The sequence below is a fragment of the Caretta caretta genome, chromosome 3 (genome assembly GCF_965140235.1).
Source record: "Caretta caretta isolate rCarCar2 chromosome 3, rCarCar1.hap1, whole genome shotgun sequence".
Lineage (NCBI taxonomy): Eukaryota > Metazoa > Chordata > Testudines > Cheloniidae > Caretta > Caretta caretta.
Genome location: NC_134208.1, coordinates 10707983 through 10726827, shown reverse-complemented (window position 1 = coordinate 10726827; position 18845 = coordinate 10707983). Strand labels below are relative to the sequence as shown.

Here is an 18845-nt window from a genome sequence, read left to right as displayed (position 1 = left end):
CCTGAGGTCCCTTCCAGCCCTCATCTTCTATGATTCTATGACTTCCAGCAAGAAGGGGAGTTTCAGGTACACCAAATCTAAAAGACAGAATTTGCCCGATGGGGCGGAGCTTCCAGCTTCCCCCCCTTTGGCAAGATGCCCTGCTCTTGCAAAAAGTGACTTGGAGTCTTTCAATGCACTCAGGTAGTCAGGACCTGAGTTTTTGGATGGTCTATGTGAGAGTACAAAGCCCCCTAACGCCACCAAGGACATTGGTTCAATACTGACTCAGAGGAGAAAGCCTCACTTACTCAGACACCTACTCCACTTCCTTCAGCAGCTTGGGCTTTCTTTGGCAGTCTCTCATCCAAGTATTGGCAGGGCCTGACCCTGCTTAGCAGAGCTAGGTGATTATTAGGAGCAAATGTGATCTATTTATTGAACTTGCCCCATTCTTCCCACTTGTGAATTGTCCATGAATGGATCATGATTGTAATTAATTTGCTCATTTTCTGAAGTTGTCGAATGCGTTGTGCAAATACATTTCAGCCTGTGTGTTGAACTACTTGCCACATGTGGTCATTTGAGTATTTAATATTCAGAATTTGCTCTTCAAGTCATGTTACTGGTCCAGTAAGCCATGAGGCATTGCTGCTGATCTTTGGTTGGATCATAGATCTTATTTTTGCTTGGCTTAAAACCATTCACTTTCCTTCCAGATTGTCTAGCTACCTTCAGCCTCATTCTAAGTGTGTATCTAGCTATGGTCTCCACCCCTGTGGCATCTGAGCACCTCACTATCTTTCAATGTATTTCTCCTCAACACACCTTTGTGAGGTACAGCAAGTGTTATTATCCCCATTTTACAGACAGGGAACTGAGGCACAGAAAGACTAAGTGATTCATCCAACATCACACATAAAGTCTATGGCAAAGTACAGAATTAAACCCAGGTCTCCTATGTCCTTGCTTATTGCCCTAACCACTAGACCATCCTTCCACTCAACATGGAGGATATCCAGGCAAGAGTAAGTGGAATTGCAGGCAACCAGGTGTATCTGCATAAATATAAGTTCCTCCCCAAACAGAAATGGCTGCATTGAACGCTACTCAGAGATGGAAAGTTTATGGGTCTTAACAACATAGAGGAGGTGCAAAGAGGCCCCAGGATAAACAGAGATGGCAGCGCCTGGTTTGTCTGATGGCGTAGGAAGGTTTCACATTTAGAAATGGTTCTCACAAAACTACACAGAAAAAGTGAACAAATGTGGCTCCGCCTAGATGAGAATTGGAATTTGTGAAATATTTGCGAATAATTTTCCCCCGCTCATCATCCCACCCTACTTTTTAAGAGATGTAAGAAGACGAGAGCCGCAGTCATTTACAATTTCTGACCTGATTCAAACATTCTGGAAACACTCTGTTTAGACTCTTGATTTGCGGATATGCCAGTCCTACATGAAGATGACTGTTGTGCAAAGTGCTCAGATAGATAGATAAGAGAGAATCTGTCAGGTCTCCTGTGAGGTGCTGAGCCTCCAAAGATAGTCAAAATGTCTTTTCATTTTTTTTTATTTATTTTATTTTATTTTTTACAAAAACTAGGTTTTTGGTCAACAAATAGAGTTGAATTGAAATTTTTTTTCACAAAAAATTGTTTTTGGCAAAACTGAGTTTTTTAATTTTGAAAAAAAAAAATTTGCGAGAGGTTTGAGATGTTTTGTATCAAAACAGCTGGAAAATGCTCCCCTCTCAATTTTTTATCTCCCTCCCCTTTATTTTCCGCTGAAAAAGAGGGGAAGGAGGTAAAAAGATGAGACAAAGTGTGTGTGGAGGGAATATTCTGATTTACTGATTAGGGCTGTAGAAAAACACCCAAAATATTTATAATACATTTAAATTGGTATTCTATTATTAACAGTGCAATTAAAACTGTGATCAATTGCAATTAATATTTTTAATCTAGTTAATTTTCTTTTGACTTAATGGCATGAGTTGACTGCGATTAATTGACAGCCCTCTTATTTACCTTTTCCCACTTGAAAAAGTTGAATTTTTAAAAAAAAAAATGAGAGAAATGGCAGGGGAGACCCTCTTTCCCATACTTTTATTTTTTTCTTCCACTGGAAAAGTGTGAAAAAAGTAATATTTGCGGCTGTCAAATGATTAAAAAATAATCACAATGAATTATGAGATTAAAATAATACTCGCGATTAATTGCAGTTTTAATCACACTGTTAATAAGAGAATACCAACTGAAATTTATTATAAATATTTTTGGATGTTTTTCTACATTTTCAAATATATTGATTTCAGTTACAATACAGAATACACAGTGTACAGTGCTCACTTTATATGATTATTTTTTAGTACAAATATTTGCACTGTAAAAAAGATAAACAGAGGAAAAAAAATTTTCAATTCACCTCATACAAGTACTGTAGTGCAATCTCTTTATCGTGAAAGTGCAACTTACAATGTAGATTTTTTTACATAACTGCACTCAAAAACAAAAGAATGTAAAACGTAGTGCCTACAAGTCCACTCAGTCCTGCGTCTTGTTCAGCCAATCGCTCAGACAAACAAGTTCGTTTACATTTACAGGAGATAAAGCTGCCCGCTTCTTATTTACAATGTCTCCTGAAAGTGAGAACAGGTGTTCACCTGGCACTGTTGTAATATAAAGTGAGCACTGTGCACTTTGTATTCTGTGTTGTAACTGAAATCAATATATTTGAAAATGTAGAAAAACATCCAAAAATATTTATAATAAATTTAAATTGGTATTCCATTATTGTTTAACAGTGCAGTTAATTAATTAACTGTTAACTCAAGCGGTTAATGCAAAACAAACTAGATTAAAAATAGTCACAATTAATTAATCAATCTATATGCACTGTCAATTAATTAGTTAATTAATAATCAGACAATTACTCAACTGGTTAATTAATTAACAACTAATTAATTAATTGGTTAATTAGAACTATTTTTTAATCTAGTTAATTTGTTTTGAGTTAACCGCTTGAGTTAATTGCAATTATATAGGCAGCAGAAAATGTTACTCTGCCACCACTATAATATCAAATAAATGTTTTTTTTCTACTTTCTTTCCCTTTTCCGCTTATTTCCCCTGTCCCCACCCCATTCCAGAAAGTAAATAAGAGAAAAACCAATAACAAACAAATTTTTGAAAATCAAACTGCTTTTGGTGTTTGGAACCAAAAATGAAACACAAATTGCAATCTGAAATGAAAAGTTTCATTTAGTTTGGAAGCTTTCTGCAAAAGAACCAAAATTTGGCATCAGACAGTTTTGAGCCAAAAGATTTAGTTTGGAATAATAGATTTTCTACCCACTCAGGTCCATGGGAGTTGAGGGCAATCAGCACTGCATGGGATTGTTATGTTCATGGCATATACATAGAGCTGTTAGATAGAACCATAAATACTCTTCCTGGAAGGTTGTAATGTAGCGTGACTTTATTTTTTTAGAATTCAGAACACACAAAACCCCCAAAACAAAGAGAGAGAAAGCAGGCTACTCCCCAAAACAGAAAGGTGCAACTCACCCGGCCTTACACTAGGCTGGCTCTCTGCTGACTGACTGATGCTACTAGGTAGGGCCCAGATAACACACTTCCCTTTAGACGTCCCCCCACCCAGCCAAAAATCCCTAAAATTTAAAGTGACAGTCTACAATTTTAACACAGATTTTAATATACCCCAACGATCAGGCTCATACAGTATGCCAGAAAAAACACAAAGGCAACAGACACACTGATTATTTATACAGCACCATCAAAAGATGCCATGTGCTTCACAGAGAAACAAAGGATATGTCTACACTGCAATAAAAGACCCATGGCAGCTGGCTGGGGTAGCTGACTCAGGTTCACGGGTCTCAGACCCCATGTGGGAGGAGGGTCTCAGAGCCCAGGCTCCAGCCGTAACCCTAACATCTACACTGTTATTTTATAGCCCTGCAGCCTGTGCCCCGCGAGTCCAAGTCAGCTGAGCGGAGCTCTGAGACTTGCTCCCGCGGGTTTTTTATCACAGTGTAGATGCAACCAAAAGGATGGACATCCATTGCAAGAGCATATACCTCTTGGTGCATTGACCAGTGCAGATTTTCGCCCTTGAATCCCATCTCATTCCCAGTCCAAATGAAATAAAACGTCTGCGCCATTCTTGCTGCAAAAGATATCACCCGCCCGGCAGCTTTTGAGGCCCATGTTACAGCACACGTCGGTGGAGTGAGGTCGGAAGGAGAGGCACACCTCCTGAAGCTCAGCACAGCGTAATTCTGCCCACAGCAAGGAAGCCTGTGTTACTTTTAGAGACACAAAAGCCTATTTAATTTAGCTCTCAAATACCTCTTCCAGCTGACAGACATTTAAGCCTTATTGCTGCTGGGCATTCAGGCACCAGGACAAAGCCCCATGAGTGACGCCAGTTTACCTTACCGTGGGGTGAGCTGCACACACTGATCATGCTGCGCTGATGTAAAATGGTGTCTACACTGATATGGCTAATGTGGTGGCTAAATACTCAGGGCCAGATCACACTGATTCTAGATTCCACGGCTAAAAGGGACCATTCTGATCAGCTAGTCTGGCTTCCAGTATAACACAGGCCACAGAACGTCCCTAAAATAATTCCTAGAGCCGTTCTTCTAGAAAAAACATGGGGGGGGGACACGGACAGGGTAAATAAAGGTCAATGAAGCCGCGCTGATTTATACCAGCTGAAGATCCAACCCTCATTGTAGACATATGTATCACACAGCAAGCTTGATGACGACAAGAATGGAAACAAAGCACTTTCATGACTAGTTAAAGCCCACAAACCATTTGGGGACCAAATCCTTAATGGTGAGAGTTTCTAAAGTGCAAGGGACTTAGGTACCCAACTTTCAATAGCCGTCGTCAAACTCTGCTAGGCCCTTTTGAAAACTCCACCCTTGTCCTTACTAAGTTTTTATTCAGGCAAAGCTCCCATCGATTCAACTGAATCAGGACTGTGGGGTTCATCCCATTGTGTTTCTGAATGTCCATCATTGTAATATGGAGCTGGCCTTGGACTTCAAGTCCGGGCAATGACTTCCATACTAAAGAAACTAATCTACTTCTCACAAGGAGAGCTAGGCAAATAATGGATTTTTCAGCTCACCAGCAATTTCAAAAAATAAAACCAAAATGAGTTTCAGCTTGAATTGAACACATTTTTGGTAAATCGAAAGTAAAAAAAAAATGTTTTGGGTCAAACAAAACAGTTCAAATTTTGTATCAGTTTTGAGCATTTAAAACATTTTTGATCTTTTTAAAAATGAAATGAAAGGAATTTTTGAAAAGAAATCTTGTTTCAAACAGAAAAATCAAAATGTTTTTGACTTTTTCTGAAAATTTTGTTAGGTTTTCTTTTTTTCTGACTGAAACGATTTGGCAAAACTGACACGAATTCACAATATGTTTCGGTGCCGACAAAGCTGCATTTTTTGCCCAAAAAAAGTTTTGTGTAAAAACCAGATCTATTTATAATGGGTCAGTCTTGGGCTGCTCCACCACTCAACCAGGAACATGCTCATCTGCCTGCTCTCCCTGGCATGTTCCTGTAACCCCCATTCACCACAGTGACCATTGCTTGTGGGACTGTCTGCATTGACTTTTGCACCTTCTTGTTTGTCAGCACTTGGTTTTCGGTAAGGCTGGTGTTTTGGTACAAGAACTTCAAGTGGGAAGTTGAAAGGAAGTGGCTAAACCACTGAATCAGCTGATACCTTTAAAATGAGACTGGAAACTGAGTCAGCAGTGTGCCCTTGTTGCCAAGAAGGCCAACGGCATATGGGGCTGTATTCGTAGGAGCCTTGCCAGCAGATCGAGGGAAGTGACTATTCCCTTCTGTTCAGCACTGGTGAGGCCACACCTGGAGTATTACGTCTAGTTTTGGTCCCCCCGCCCACTACAGAGTGGATGTGGACAAATTGGAAAGAATCCAGTGGAGGGCAACAACATGATTAAGGGTCTGGGGCACATGACTTATGAGGTGAGGCTGAAGGAACTGGGGTTATTTAGTCTGCAGAAGAGAAGAGTGAGGGGGGATTTGATAGCAGCCTTCAACTACCTGAAGGGGGGTTCCAAAGAGTCTGGAGCTCGGCTGTTGTCAATGGTGGCAAATGACAGAACAAGAAGCAGTGGTCTCAAGTTGCAGTGCAGGAAGTCTAGCTTGGATATTAGGAAACACTATTTCAACAGGAGGGTGGTGAAGCACTGCAATGGGTTACCTAGGGAGGTGGTGGAATCTCCCTCCTTAGATGTTTTTAAGGCCCCGGCTTGACAAAGCCCTGGCTGGGATGTTTTAGTTGGTGTTGGTCCTGCTTTGAGCAGGGGATTGGACTAGATGACCTCCTGAGGTCTCTACCAACCCTAATATTCAATGATTCTATGGAGACTGGAGACACATACTATGTGTCTGAGGTCCATGTAAGGTTCTCATTACCATAGAACAGTGGTTTTCAACCTGTGGTCTGTGGACCCCTGGAGGTCTGCAGATTATGTCTAAGATTTCCCAAGGGATGTGCAACTCCATTCAAAAAATGTTAGGGTCTGCAACTGAAAAAAGGTTGAAAACCACTGTTGTAGAGGAACAAACACTCTACTGCTCCCACTGAAGGGCACTGAAGTTTTTGTCTTTGACTTCAATGTGAGCAAGCTCAGCCTCCAACAGAACCATGAGGGTGGACAGGAAGAATAACTTAATAGGTCTTCTCCATCTCTGATTTCTGTGTGCTAGATTCAGGAGTCCACTCCAGCTGCTTGGAGCTTCCAGAGCAGTGCAAAGCAACTGGGACAGTCTCCCTCTGGACCGACACACTGGGGACCGAAATGGGGCTAAAAGCGTAAGTGGTTTGAGCTAAAGAGCCAAACTCTGTATCTGGGGGCTGCACCAACGTATATCCTCGTGGATTGGCCCAGAGGGGACCTGTAACACACACTCACTAGTGCATTGCACAACCAGAGCATAGTGGTGAATTTGATGCTATGATTCAATGATATTATTCCTGTCCCAATAGTGCTTTTGGGTCCAAGGATCAAGGATTGGGCCCCCTTGCACTAGGCATTGTTCAGACCAATGACAAAGGAGACAATCCTCGCCCCTCAGATCTTACAGTCCAGGTGCCAGCTAGGACAAAACACGTGGATGAAAGAGACAAAGGGAGGTTGCCTGGGATCACAAGGTAGCAATAAAACAAGAGTTTAGCCGAAAAGCAGAGGTCTCAGCTCACCTGTCTACCTCACTCTCGTGAAATTGTGCAGTGGTAAATCAGACCCCCACCGCATTAAACACTCCAAGGTCTCTTTTGTTGTTTGCAGAGCTGTCCATGTGGTTGCATTTTATGGGCCAGATTCACCGGTCCTCTCCAGTTCTTTTGCACGAGTAGGACAACACAAAGCAGCTGAAAAACCAGCCCATTAAACCCGGGATGCATTGTATCACTAGAGCAGTGCAAAGTAGCTGCAGCATACCGGGGAATCCTGCCCTATATTTTTATCTTCTGCCTCTGAAAAAGAAAACCCTACTTATTTACAGTTATTCACATATAACGTAACTGGCTTCCATCCCCTCGCTGGTTTTTTGAGTTGCTAAATGATTATTTACTTAGGTTAAGGCAAGAAAGAGATGTAAGATAATGCAACCGTACTGTACTATAAACAGTCCCCATCAGAGACAAGGTCTAGCTAAGGCAGAGAAGGTGGAGTGCGTGACTATCTTCCTGTAGCAGGATGCAGTGGCTGATGTGGTCAGGGCCTAATTTAAACTTTCCCATCTCACAGGCATTGGCATCTGCTTCGCTTTCCTAATGCTGCAATATTGGCCAGCAGATGTTCCTGGGGGGTAGCCTGGGGAAATCCACCCCTGGTTTTACAGGAGCCCTGGGGATGTTTGGGAGCAGGGAATTAGTTCTAAACAGGGCTCCAGCTCTGCTGGATGTCTCCAGAAAGCTGCCAGTTCGTCACCGTTAATGGCGGCTCCTCAAGCCAATTGCTGCCCCGACTGGTAGGAGCCAGGCTGGGTGCAGGGCAAATGGAGTGGTGCTGTCCTGCTCCTGCAGGATAGCCCAGAACACGACTGCTTGGTCCTTTGCAAAGAGCAGGGTGAGCCCCCAGCTAGCATGTGCTGCAGAACATACGTGCTAGCCTGCTTGAGAACTGGTCCTATCCTATTCGTGATGCTCTGATCCTATCCAGTCTCCCCTTTGCCATATAAAGATATTGGGCCTGATCTGCAGTTTCATGTAGGCCTCTTTATGTCATTCTGGCAGTGCAAGGGCTCATAAAGTGAGTGTCGACATTTCATATTAAGCCCGGGCTCTGACTCGGCTTTGGGCCCAAGCCCCCTTTTGCTCCACACAAAGATCGGTCTGACGCGGGTCAGCGAGCTCTCAGGAGCCGGATCCTATGACTCTGTGAGGTGAGCAGGCCAGACCCTGACTCCTGCTGTGACTCCGGTCCAAGCCCTGTCATTTTGCAGTGTGGATCCAGTTTGAACTGCAGACCTGAGTCAGAAGGTCTGTGTGGTACAGTACAGACATGCTAGCACGGCTGTAGGACCCAGGTCCAGCAATGGTAAACCCAGCTTTGCAGGGCAGTGTAGACACTCAAGCATAAGCTTGGAAACACCGAGTCCACAAGCCCAGGTCCCCCACACCTGGGTTTATATTACAGCATAACTATACTGCCTCTTGGGGGCTGAGTCGTTGAGGTGCTTGATCACAGTCCTAAAGGTTGTGGGTTTGAGTCTTGCTCGATCTCACACTGAAAGGCTGCCTCTGGTTCCCCCAGCTGCAGAATGGGTACTGGGTTCAGGCAGTCAAGGACAGGCAGAGGTGATGCCGACCACATCACACCATTGTGTACCATATAAAACAGGTGTGGCTTACCTGAGTTAGCCCAGTGAGCCATTGGATGGGGGGAACTTTGGCTTGACTCTATAGATATACCCCGAGAAGGTAGAACTGAGCCCCCCTGCGCAGAGGGTAGAGCTGGCATAAGGAGGCCTCTGTGGTGCCCCTGTTCCCAACTCTGGGGCAGATCGGGGGTTTGGCTGAATGCACCACACTAGGGCTATTCCCTGCCTCCCAGGCTCCATGAGAAGCAGTGGGTCAGTCAGAGCAGCCCAGAGGCTTCTCTGATTTACACCTGGAGCCGGACAGGATCCTGCGTGGATCCATAACCCAGGGAGAAAAATAATGCTTCAAAGCGACCTTAACCTGTGCTCCAAGTGCATGAATGGAGTAACTGTGATTTGGGTTAATTTGGGATCTCTCAAATCACATCAAGCCGGCTTGTTACTTCCATCCAAACAAAGGCTGGTTCAGAATCACCTGTCTCTCGGAGTCTTCCAGCTTTCTCGCTCCAGCAGGTGAATCCAGCCAGCAAAAAACAGATCCACTAGTTCATTAAAGCCTGCTTCAAAAGGTGGTGCCTTCTAGCAGGAAGCCGGCTGGGATGATAGATTTCAGAGTAACAGCCGTGTTAGTCTGTACTCCTTTTCTTTTTGGGATGATAGACTGCATGTTCGGGGGGTTAGGGGCTCCAGGCGGAGCAGATGCAAAAGCTTTATGAAAAGGGAGGGGAAAATAAACTCTTTCTCTCCAGAAGTAGAAAAATCTCCGTTTGCCGCCGGGGTAGTTGTTTGCTAATCAAAACCCCTGTCTGCAGGAAAAATTGCTGATTTCACAGAGAACAGCAACTGGCTGAATCCTGCCAGCTGCTTTGCTGAGCAGTAAGAGGCTTTTCACGGGCAAGCTCAGCAGGTCCTTGGAGCTTTATTTACTCTAGATTGTACCTCCAGGGATGTAGGTTTTATTTTTTATCGTCTATTTATTACTAATTAACATCATCAATTAATTTCGTGTTTACTCTGTGCTTTCCAAACAAAGGGCTAGATTGCGCATTTGCCCTGCTCTATGCGGCTGTGCAGGGGATGGAGGGAGGGGGAGGGGGAAGTGCCCCAGCAAAGGGGGAGATACAAGCAGAATGCCCCAGGGGGCAGTATTTGCATCACTTAAGGCAGTGGTTCTCAAACTTTTGTACTGGTGACCCCTTTCCCATAGGAAGTCTCTGAGTGCGACCCCCTTATAAATTAAAAACACTGTTTAATATATTTAACACCATTATAAATGCTGGAGGGAAAACAGGGTTTGGGGTAGAGGCTGACAACCTCCCATGTAATAACCTCACGACCCCCTGAGGGGTCCTGACCCCCAGTTTGAGAACCCCTGGTTTAAGGTAAACAACAGTGTGTGCTCTTGTCCATGCCTATCTTTGCAAGCCAGCAGGTGGGCTATGTGGTTCAGTGCCTTGGCCATGCCCCCTATTGTCTGGCCACACCCCCTTTGGACAAGGATGACTCCCAGGTGTAGCGGCTGACTCAGAGGTGCAGTGAGTTCTGGCTGCCTCTTTTACTGAGATGTTGGGATGGGGAAGAGTACCCGTCCATCCTGGCACATCCACTCAGGGGCAGCCACAGTTTACCCCACAGTGCATGACACCACCTCCCCAGTCCCAAAGGGCTCACAGACAAGGTGAACAAAGACACAGCAGGACCCAACAGCTCAGAGGAGTTCTCTTTAGGAGTGGAAAGTGCCTACCAGGCATAAGGAGACAAAGGACTGTAGATGCTGTTTGCCACCTCCCCAGAGTGGCAATAAAAGTACCTGGCTTGAAAGAACCCAGAAGTTCAAAGCGTCATGTCCTGCCAGGCCCCTTGGGGCCAGACTCTCAGCTGGTATAAATCACCAGCCATGGAGCTACACCAGTTTACATCGGTGAAGGTTCTGGTCCTTTTGTGTGGGCAGAAATCCCCCATCCTGGGACCTAAGCACATTGACAAATCCTGTGCAACACCATCAGTCCAGAACAACGACTCGGACAACACAACCAGACCCACCCAGCCACCATTCACTGACAGCTGCTATATATGCTCCATCTTCCCCCAAACAAACCACCTTGGCCCCTGCACCCCCAAGGGCTAAGCAAATAGCTGGGCCTGATGCCTGCCCTGAAGGCCTGAGTTATCTCAAACCTGGGGAAGGGCATGAATGCCAAGAAGAGCGCCCTTCCTGCAGCCCCCCTCTTCTGTGCACATCCAGCAGGAGGGGGAGAAAAGATGGTTTGAGAGGCAGCTTTGCAAACTGTTATCTCTTCCCAGGTTTTGCTGTCTGCTAGGATAATAAAAAAGAAGTGTCCAGTTACCCAGGGACTAAAGACCTTGGCAAAATCATGCACCAAGCCCTAGGATTCTGCAGGTTGGGGGAAGAGGTGAATCGATGGGGGCTAAAGACTGCTGTACTCCACCCTCCCACTCTGTCCCCCGAGGGCAGCCATGGAGGGTGGATTTGTGGAGCAGACAACCGTGGTTCTTACCCTCCTGCCCTGCCCATTGAGCCAACCCATGAAGTCCTTACTAAGCTCAAATGTTCAGTGAAGTCAGCGGAGACTCCAGATTGGGTGTTGCACCTTTTGTTTAGCGCATCTGACGCTCACTGCACCTATTTTAGATTCTCTTCCTCTTTGTCGTGGAGAGTTGAGTAACTGTGTTTCCATTGCATGAAAACCCACAAACAACTCAGTGAAAATATATTTGGAAGTAAAGAAATGGGCTAATCTTTTTCAGCAAAACTTTCCACAGAAAAATGTTGAAAAACAAAACATTTTGGGGGGAAACATTAACTTGGTTATACTAAGCTGGTCTTGCAATAATTCACACTTTTTGATAAAAAGACCATTTTCAATGAAAATTTGTTCCAAAAATGTCGACCAGCTCTAATTAGCCATAAACTAATTCAGCTACAATATTCGGGGAGGCAGTATGTCCTAGGGGATAACGCACAGGAGTGGTGCTCAGAAGACCTCTGTTCTAACCCCAGCTCTGCCACTGGTCAGGTGGGTGATCTTGGATAAGTCATTTCCCCTCTCTGTGCCTTGGTTTACCCTTCTGTTAAATTTGACAATGACATTTACCACTTTGAGGTGTACTGATGAAAAGCACTCTGTAAGAAGTAGCTGTTATGATTATTTAATAAAACCTGCTGGGGCTTTGCCTATAGGCTGCATAAAGAACTGTTTCCTTTTAACTGAGCGACCCCGGTTCCTGGATTATGAGACAGTATAAAAGGAAGGAGGTGTCAGTTTTCATCAGGCCCTTCACGAAAATTCAATCTATGCAACTCACTGAGGCATTGATTCTGCAAGTAGCTCTGCGTGGGTGGACCCCTTCCCGTGGGGAAACCCGTGGAAGTCAATGGGGCTCTGCATGGGCACAAAGGTCCGCTCTCTGGATGCAGTTGCAGGGTGGGGCCCACGTGGGCTAATCCCCGCACGTGTGTGTTACTTTTACTAACACTCATGGAAAGTATGGCCCTGTTTCTGCAACTGACCACATGTGGGTGGATGCCTGGGGGCTGCCTGGGGCCTCATTGACCCCGACATAGCGGGGGTTTCCTCAAGCACAGCCATGTACAGGCTCAAGTGTTTCATAGATCCCATGGCCAGAAGGGACAATTGTAGTAATCTAGTCTGACTTCCTGTATAACACAGGCCACAGGATTCCAACTGAGGAGAATCCACCATGACCCTTAGTAAATTGTCCCAGTGGTTAATTACCCTCATGGTTTAACATTCACACCATGATGTCTGCATGCCCAGGAGACAGCTAAATGAGGAAGCTCTGCGGGTAGGCATTTGCTGAACTTCTTCCTCCTGAACTTTCATTTTATCGGTTCCACTTAGCTGAGGCCGGGGATGCAGTTTCAGGATAAACCAACGAAAGGTGCTTCACTTGAACACAAGACAAGATTCACCCGGGGCGGGGGTGGGCGTGGGTCTCCTCCACAGCCAGAGAAAGCCCCTGAGCTCTCTGCTCTCACCACAGCTTCACTTCCTACTCCTATGAAAAGGGAAGTTGCTTCTTCAGAACTTATTCTCCACTGCTTAGGTAGGACAGAGTCGCTGTGACTAGATACAGCTGAAAGGTATAAATAGTCTAGTATCAACCCAAGTCCTCTCAGTAGGTCTGGGAAATGAGTAGAAAGTCCACTCAAAAACTTTCTTCCGTTTTGAGACAAGCTCTCTGTACTTAAAATGAGAAAACCCACTGGAACTGGCAAAAACCTCTAAGCGAGCAGAAATATTTTAAGAGCTCCCACTGCTAGAAGGCTGCGAGAACATGGGGTGCTAGAGAACCGTGGTCATGAATGCCGCATGGTCTAGTGGCAAGACCACTCACGTCAGAGTCAGGAGTGCTGGGTCCTCTGCCTTACTCTCCCTGGGGGATCTTGGACATGTCACGTAATTTCAACACCTCTGTCTCACCTCCCACGCTTCGTCTGTTTAGAGTAGGGAGTGTCGCTTCTGATGGCTGTACATGGCAGAGCATAATGGGGCCCTGATCTCGGTTGTGGCTTCTGGGGCTGCCGTCATATTAATAATAATAAATCTTACTCCTCAGGGAACACCTCCTCCCAACAAGCTAGACTGAGGCTATTTCAGGACAGGCAGGAGGGAGTTCCAGGGCCCTCACAGAGAATGACAGCCTACAGCTGCCTCTCTTATAACCAGGGGAACTCCAACTTGGGTGCCTCTACTGGTCTCATGTATGGGGAGAACTCTCAAAGAGAGAGACAGTGTCTCTTGTTATGGCCCAGGTTATTTAGTGCTTTAAGGGCTGGTACTTGGTACCAACACCTTAAACTCCAGCCTGAGTCCTGCAAGCACCCAGCTCATGGCAAGAGATCCCATTTAGCAAGCAGGCTGTCTCATTCTGCCCCAACTTCAGCTTCCGAATGGATGTAGGGACGTAGCCCGAAGCAGAGCACATGGCAATCACCCTTGGTGGTGACACAGGCATGAATCATAGCAATGAGGTCTGTGTTGGAAAGAAAGGGTTGCAACCTCCTGACCTGCTGTGATCGGCAGACAATTCAACTGTAGACTCCATGCAACAAGGAGGGAATGGGTAGGGTGTAGGAAGATGATGAGCAGAATTTAAGGTCAGAAGAGCCAATTAGATCATCCAATGTGACCTCTTGCATATCACAGCCCATTAAGTTTCACCTAGTTACCCCATCCCATAAATAATTAAATAATCATTGGAGCATAGACTTGGGACTCACATCTCCTGGCCCGGTGACTATTTGGGTATTTTATACAAAGTGAAACAGTGTCAACAGGAGAAACTGAAAGAGTCCCAAACCCAGATACCCGATAGCAAGGTTTGGAAAGATGAGATTTTTATCAGTCAATGTCGATAAACGTTGATCTCATCACACATACCACAATGGATGAAAAAGTATTTCCAGTCGATTATCAAAATGTGCAGATAGGCAAAATAAGGAAAATGCTGCTTGAGGACTTCCATTAGAGATCGATCGAAGGACATTGACTTTGTAGATGTTGACGTGTGATGTTGACAATTTGTGTTTTCATGGCTTTAAGCTGCACCTTTTGGAACCTCAGTATCTATTATCAATGAATAATGATGGTCTGACACCCCACCATTGTCTGACCTCCCATAATTTCTTGCAACTGTGAACATTTAAGTAGATCAATGCAGAAAAAATGCTTGAAAATAAACATCAGCATCCATCGAAATTAGGAAAGATTAAAAATGGAATTCTGCCAAGTCTAGCCATAGCCTGTTGTTAGGGCACTCCACAGCCCTTGAGAGGGAACCCTGGGTTCAAGTACCTCACATGCCAGGTGAGGGCCTTAACCACTGGGCCCCTGCCTGAAAAAGGGGACAATCATGGCACCACCTCCCCTTCCAGCCGCTTGGTGAATCTAGCCCATGATTTCCTTTGCTTTTATTTAAAAAAAAGCTGCACAGAAATTCAATGAAACGTTTCATTTCAAGGCACTGCCACGTTTCTGTTGACCCAGAAGGAAATGTTTGATGACTTTTCTGAATTCTGAATTCCGAAAAATTTCAATTTCACGTCGGGCCAAACCAAACCAGTTTTTTTTCCTGGCACCGCCAGCAAACCAAAAAAAACCAGCTCTACTCGCTGCTCCCCTGCTTATACATCCCAGGATCACACTAGCCCCATTTGCCATGGCATTGCGCTGGCAATGGTTTGCCCATTATGACCCCCAACTCCTTTTCACATTCAGTGCTTTCCAGGATACTGCCCCCATTTCCAGAGGCTCGGCCTGGTGTTCTTGTTCCTACGTGTCTAACTGCACGTACTAAAACTCATTTTGTTCGAATGGACCCAGCTTACCAAGCTATCCCTTGTGCAATGCTGAGTGCCCTGGTCTCATCATTATTTACCCATCCGCCTCTTCGCGTCATCATCTGCAGGTCTGTAGAAACACGGTGACGGGGTTGTTCCGTTCGGTCACGCGCACTTCTAGATGGCCCGACAAAGTATTTTTTAAAATGACTTATGATGATGACTTATTATCGACTCCTCGTGGACGTCGCAGAAGAAAGGAGCGCTGAGGAGGGGGTTGACTGAAGAGAGGATAGTGGCTGGCCAATGTGAACTGGGAGGGAGTTTTGGGTATATGGGAGCAGTAGACAATTTTGGAAACCATATATGGAAATTTTCCTCAGATATGGGGCAGGGGAGGGGAGAGGGATGCTTTCTGTGGAGATGATGATGTCTTTTACCCTCCCTCCTCGCTCAACCACCTTTTTTCTGGCTGCACAAAAACTGCAGCTAGATTTTCAGCGGATGTAAATTGGCGTAATCCGCCAAACCGTGCCGCTTTACGTGAGCTGGGCCATTTAGACCCAGCTGAGGACTTGACTCATGATTGTTTCCTCACAAGCATTGTGGTTTTCCCTCCCACAGCTCTAGGAGGACCATGAGAGTTTACCAGGTCACGCTGGGCTGTATCCAGGGAGGAGCCTGACTTGTGAAACTCAGAACTGAATCCGAACTTCCCCAAAGTTTTGGTGTGTTCAGTTCTGGAGTTTGGGGCTAGACTCATCTGTAGTTCCCATCAGCTGAAGCTAAGCCTGAATATAGAGGAGGCCAGATGCTCAGCCGGTATAGACCATCTCAGCTCCACTAAAGTTAATGGAGCTATACTGATTTAGGCCAGCTGAGGATCTGATTCATGAGGTGCTAAGGACTGGCCTTACAGCCGTAGTATTTTTGCTATACCTGAGGAAAAGCTGAGACAGGGCTGAATGAGTTAGGCAATTATGCACATATGAAAAGATCGATCAGGAATTTGTTTTTCCTCTTCAAGTCTCCATTTCACTGATATTCCCACACAAGAGATGATCATTTAAATGGAATCAGATCCCACTTCCAAAAAATAAATTGATTCCTGAACAGTTTTAATGGGGTCAAGAAATATATCAAAGTCTCAATCAGATTAACATTTCCCTCTCAACTAGGATCAGTGACTTGGCAGGATCTGAGTAAGGGAATTTCTAAGGTCCTTGGAATGCTTTTCTCTGTCTGCTCCCACAAGTCACCACCTTTCTAATTCTCACCTGAACATATGTATCTCCCTTGCCCAGAGCTCTTTGTTTCTCTCTCCCTCTGCTATTATTCCTCATCTAAATGTCATTTAATTATTTCTCTTATCAGGATTCAATTTACATGAAAGACACTGAACCAAATTGGGGCAGACCCTGCAATCTTGACATCAGCAACATCCTACTGAAATCAGCGGGGAGTCTGGGTGTACAAGGCATGAGACCAGGGCCCAAGGTTGTGTGCTATCGAAATTCACTTATTTACAGCAAAGTAATGCAGACTATAAGCCTGATTCCCTATGGGGCTATTCCAGTTTTATGGTATTGTAAATTTATCTTATTTACCATGGGAACATCTCTTAGGTCTTGATCCTTCTCCCTTTGAGGTCAATATCAAAACTCTCATTACCTTCAGTGGTGCAGTATCAGTGGATTTACACAGGCATAAAACTGGAGTAACGCACAGTTCAGATCAGGCCCAGAATTTCCAGCATCTAGCTCTACCTCACTTAAACCTGTCTTGTAAATTCAGGACACTCTGGCTATTACTGTTCTCTTCTATTATTTAGAACTAATAAAAAAAAACCTCTTATCAAAACTTCTTTTTGACAAAGTAAAATTTTTGTGAAACATCCATTTCCACAGATTTTGTTTTCTGGTTTTCAATCAAAACCAAAATATTTTCAGTGTTTACCAAAAACTGATTTTTTCCCCCATTGATAATTCCGAAAATTTAAACTAAAAATATCCACAAAAATGGAAAACAGTGTTTGTCAAAAGTAGTGTTTTTTTTTTTCAAAATGTTTCACAGGAAAAAACAATTTCCCAATCAGTTTTATTTGTATTATGTTGTCCCATTTGAAGACGGACATTTCTCTTTCAATACTTCTCATTCACTGACAGTGAAATATATGATAGAAAAAAGAGAAAAGACAAGACAGAAAACAAGATATATCTTTTACTCAAGTTTCTCTGTTAATCTAGCATAGCTTTATTCTCAATCCTTCCGTTCATACATATCTCATATGCCTTTGATTTCCCCATATATCTCATCTAGCTTTTACTATTGCCCATGGCCCATTTCTTAAGCATCCCCCCTCCTGAGTATCCTATTTTGCGGGATATCATTCCTCTTGTCCCAAGATTACCTCCAAATTTCCACACAAATCAGGTGTCCCTTACTTTTCTTGTTGAAAATTATTTGCACCAGACACCCCTAATCATTGCTGGAGAGAGAGCTATATGCGCTGGTGGAAGGAATCCTACTGCATTTGAACTTTCCTGCACGAACAATTTTGTTGTCCCTCATTTTGCCCATTACCCCAGTTTGGGTCTCGACAGTTGGAGAGGTATTGTCTCAAGCTGCAGGGCTGCCTTTTGTGTGCTGAGTGGCCTGTAAGCATGTGCTCAATGGGTTAGTGCTGCAATAACACGGTAGTGGGGGAGCCGCAGGGACCCTTAACTGTAATAGTGCAGCGGGATGAAGAATACAAACAGATTAGTCCATGAACCTTCCTAATCAATTAGCAAATACATTATTCATTAATAAAGCTTTTAATTCATCAACCAGCCATGGTCATGGTTAGACAAATCAGTTATTCACTGTTCTTTCCCCCACATCAGTTGGCACAGAAATCAGTCCCAAACCATTGCTTTTTGTTCTTTGGTCAGCTCTCCTGCGTCTTACATTCCATGCAGTGGGCCGGCTGGGAGGTTGAGCACTGTGTTTCCAGCATGGCACTTCTGTGTGCAGAGAATAAAAGGTACAAAATTGGGTTGCTATTCCTGTTTATGGGGGTTAGATGTTACTGCTCAAGCCCACTAGTATCCCATCAATCCGCATTTAGGGACGTTCATTAATCCATGGCTCAGAGCTGCATATCGAGAGATGGTTGCTATCTCCACCACACTTAATAATGATAATCAGAGACTGTAATCTTTTGTCAAGGACAGTGGAAGTTATATGTACATCTCTGTAGATCAGTGGTGGGCAACCTGAGGCTCAGGCCACTTCCTGCAGCTCCCATTGGCCGGGAACAATGAACCATGGCCCCTGGGAGCTGAGGGTAGCCATGCCTGCGGACAGTCAATGTAAACAAACTGTCTTGCCTCCTGCCAGCGGATTACCCTGATGGGCCCTCGTGGGCTGCAGGTTGCCCACCACTGCTTTAGATGCTAATTTCATCTCATTCTAACTAGCTCTAATTTTTACTGCTCCTACAGCCGGACACAGATTTGAGACATTGACGAGAAATGCTGGGAGCATTAAATAAAGGTCTGATTGCCCAGCATGGATGTCAATGAATGGGAGTTTAGACATTGCCATCAACTGGAGCAGGATTTAGCTCTAGGACCCTGATCTTGCACATTTAT

General features: G+C 44.6%; 1 protein-coding gene across 4 annotated transcripts in view; it reads right to left on the bottom strand.

Moving 5' to 3' along the window:
* Window positions 1–18845, bottom strand: part of BLK (BLK proto-oncogene, Src family tyrosine kinase) — a 92164-nt gene that overhangs the window by 46256 nt on the left and 27063 nt on the right. The window contains exon 1 of one of the 4 annotated variants that reach the window (XM_075126340.1): window positions 3548–3586. The exons of the other annotated variants lie outside the window; for them this stretch is intronic. The gene's annotated coding sequence lies outside the window, so the exon portion shown is untranslated. Of the gene's footprint in view, window positions 1–3547; window positions 3587–18845 lie in introns of those variants that run through there. 4 annotated transcript variants of the gene reach the window in all.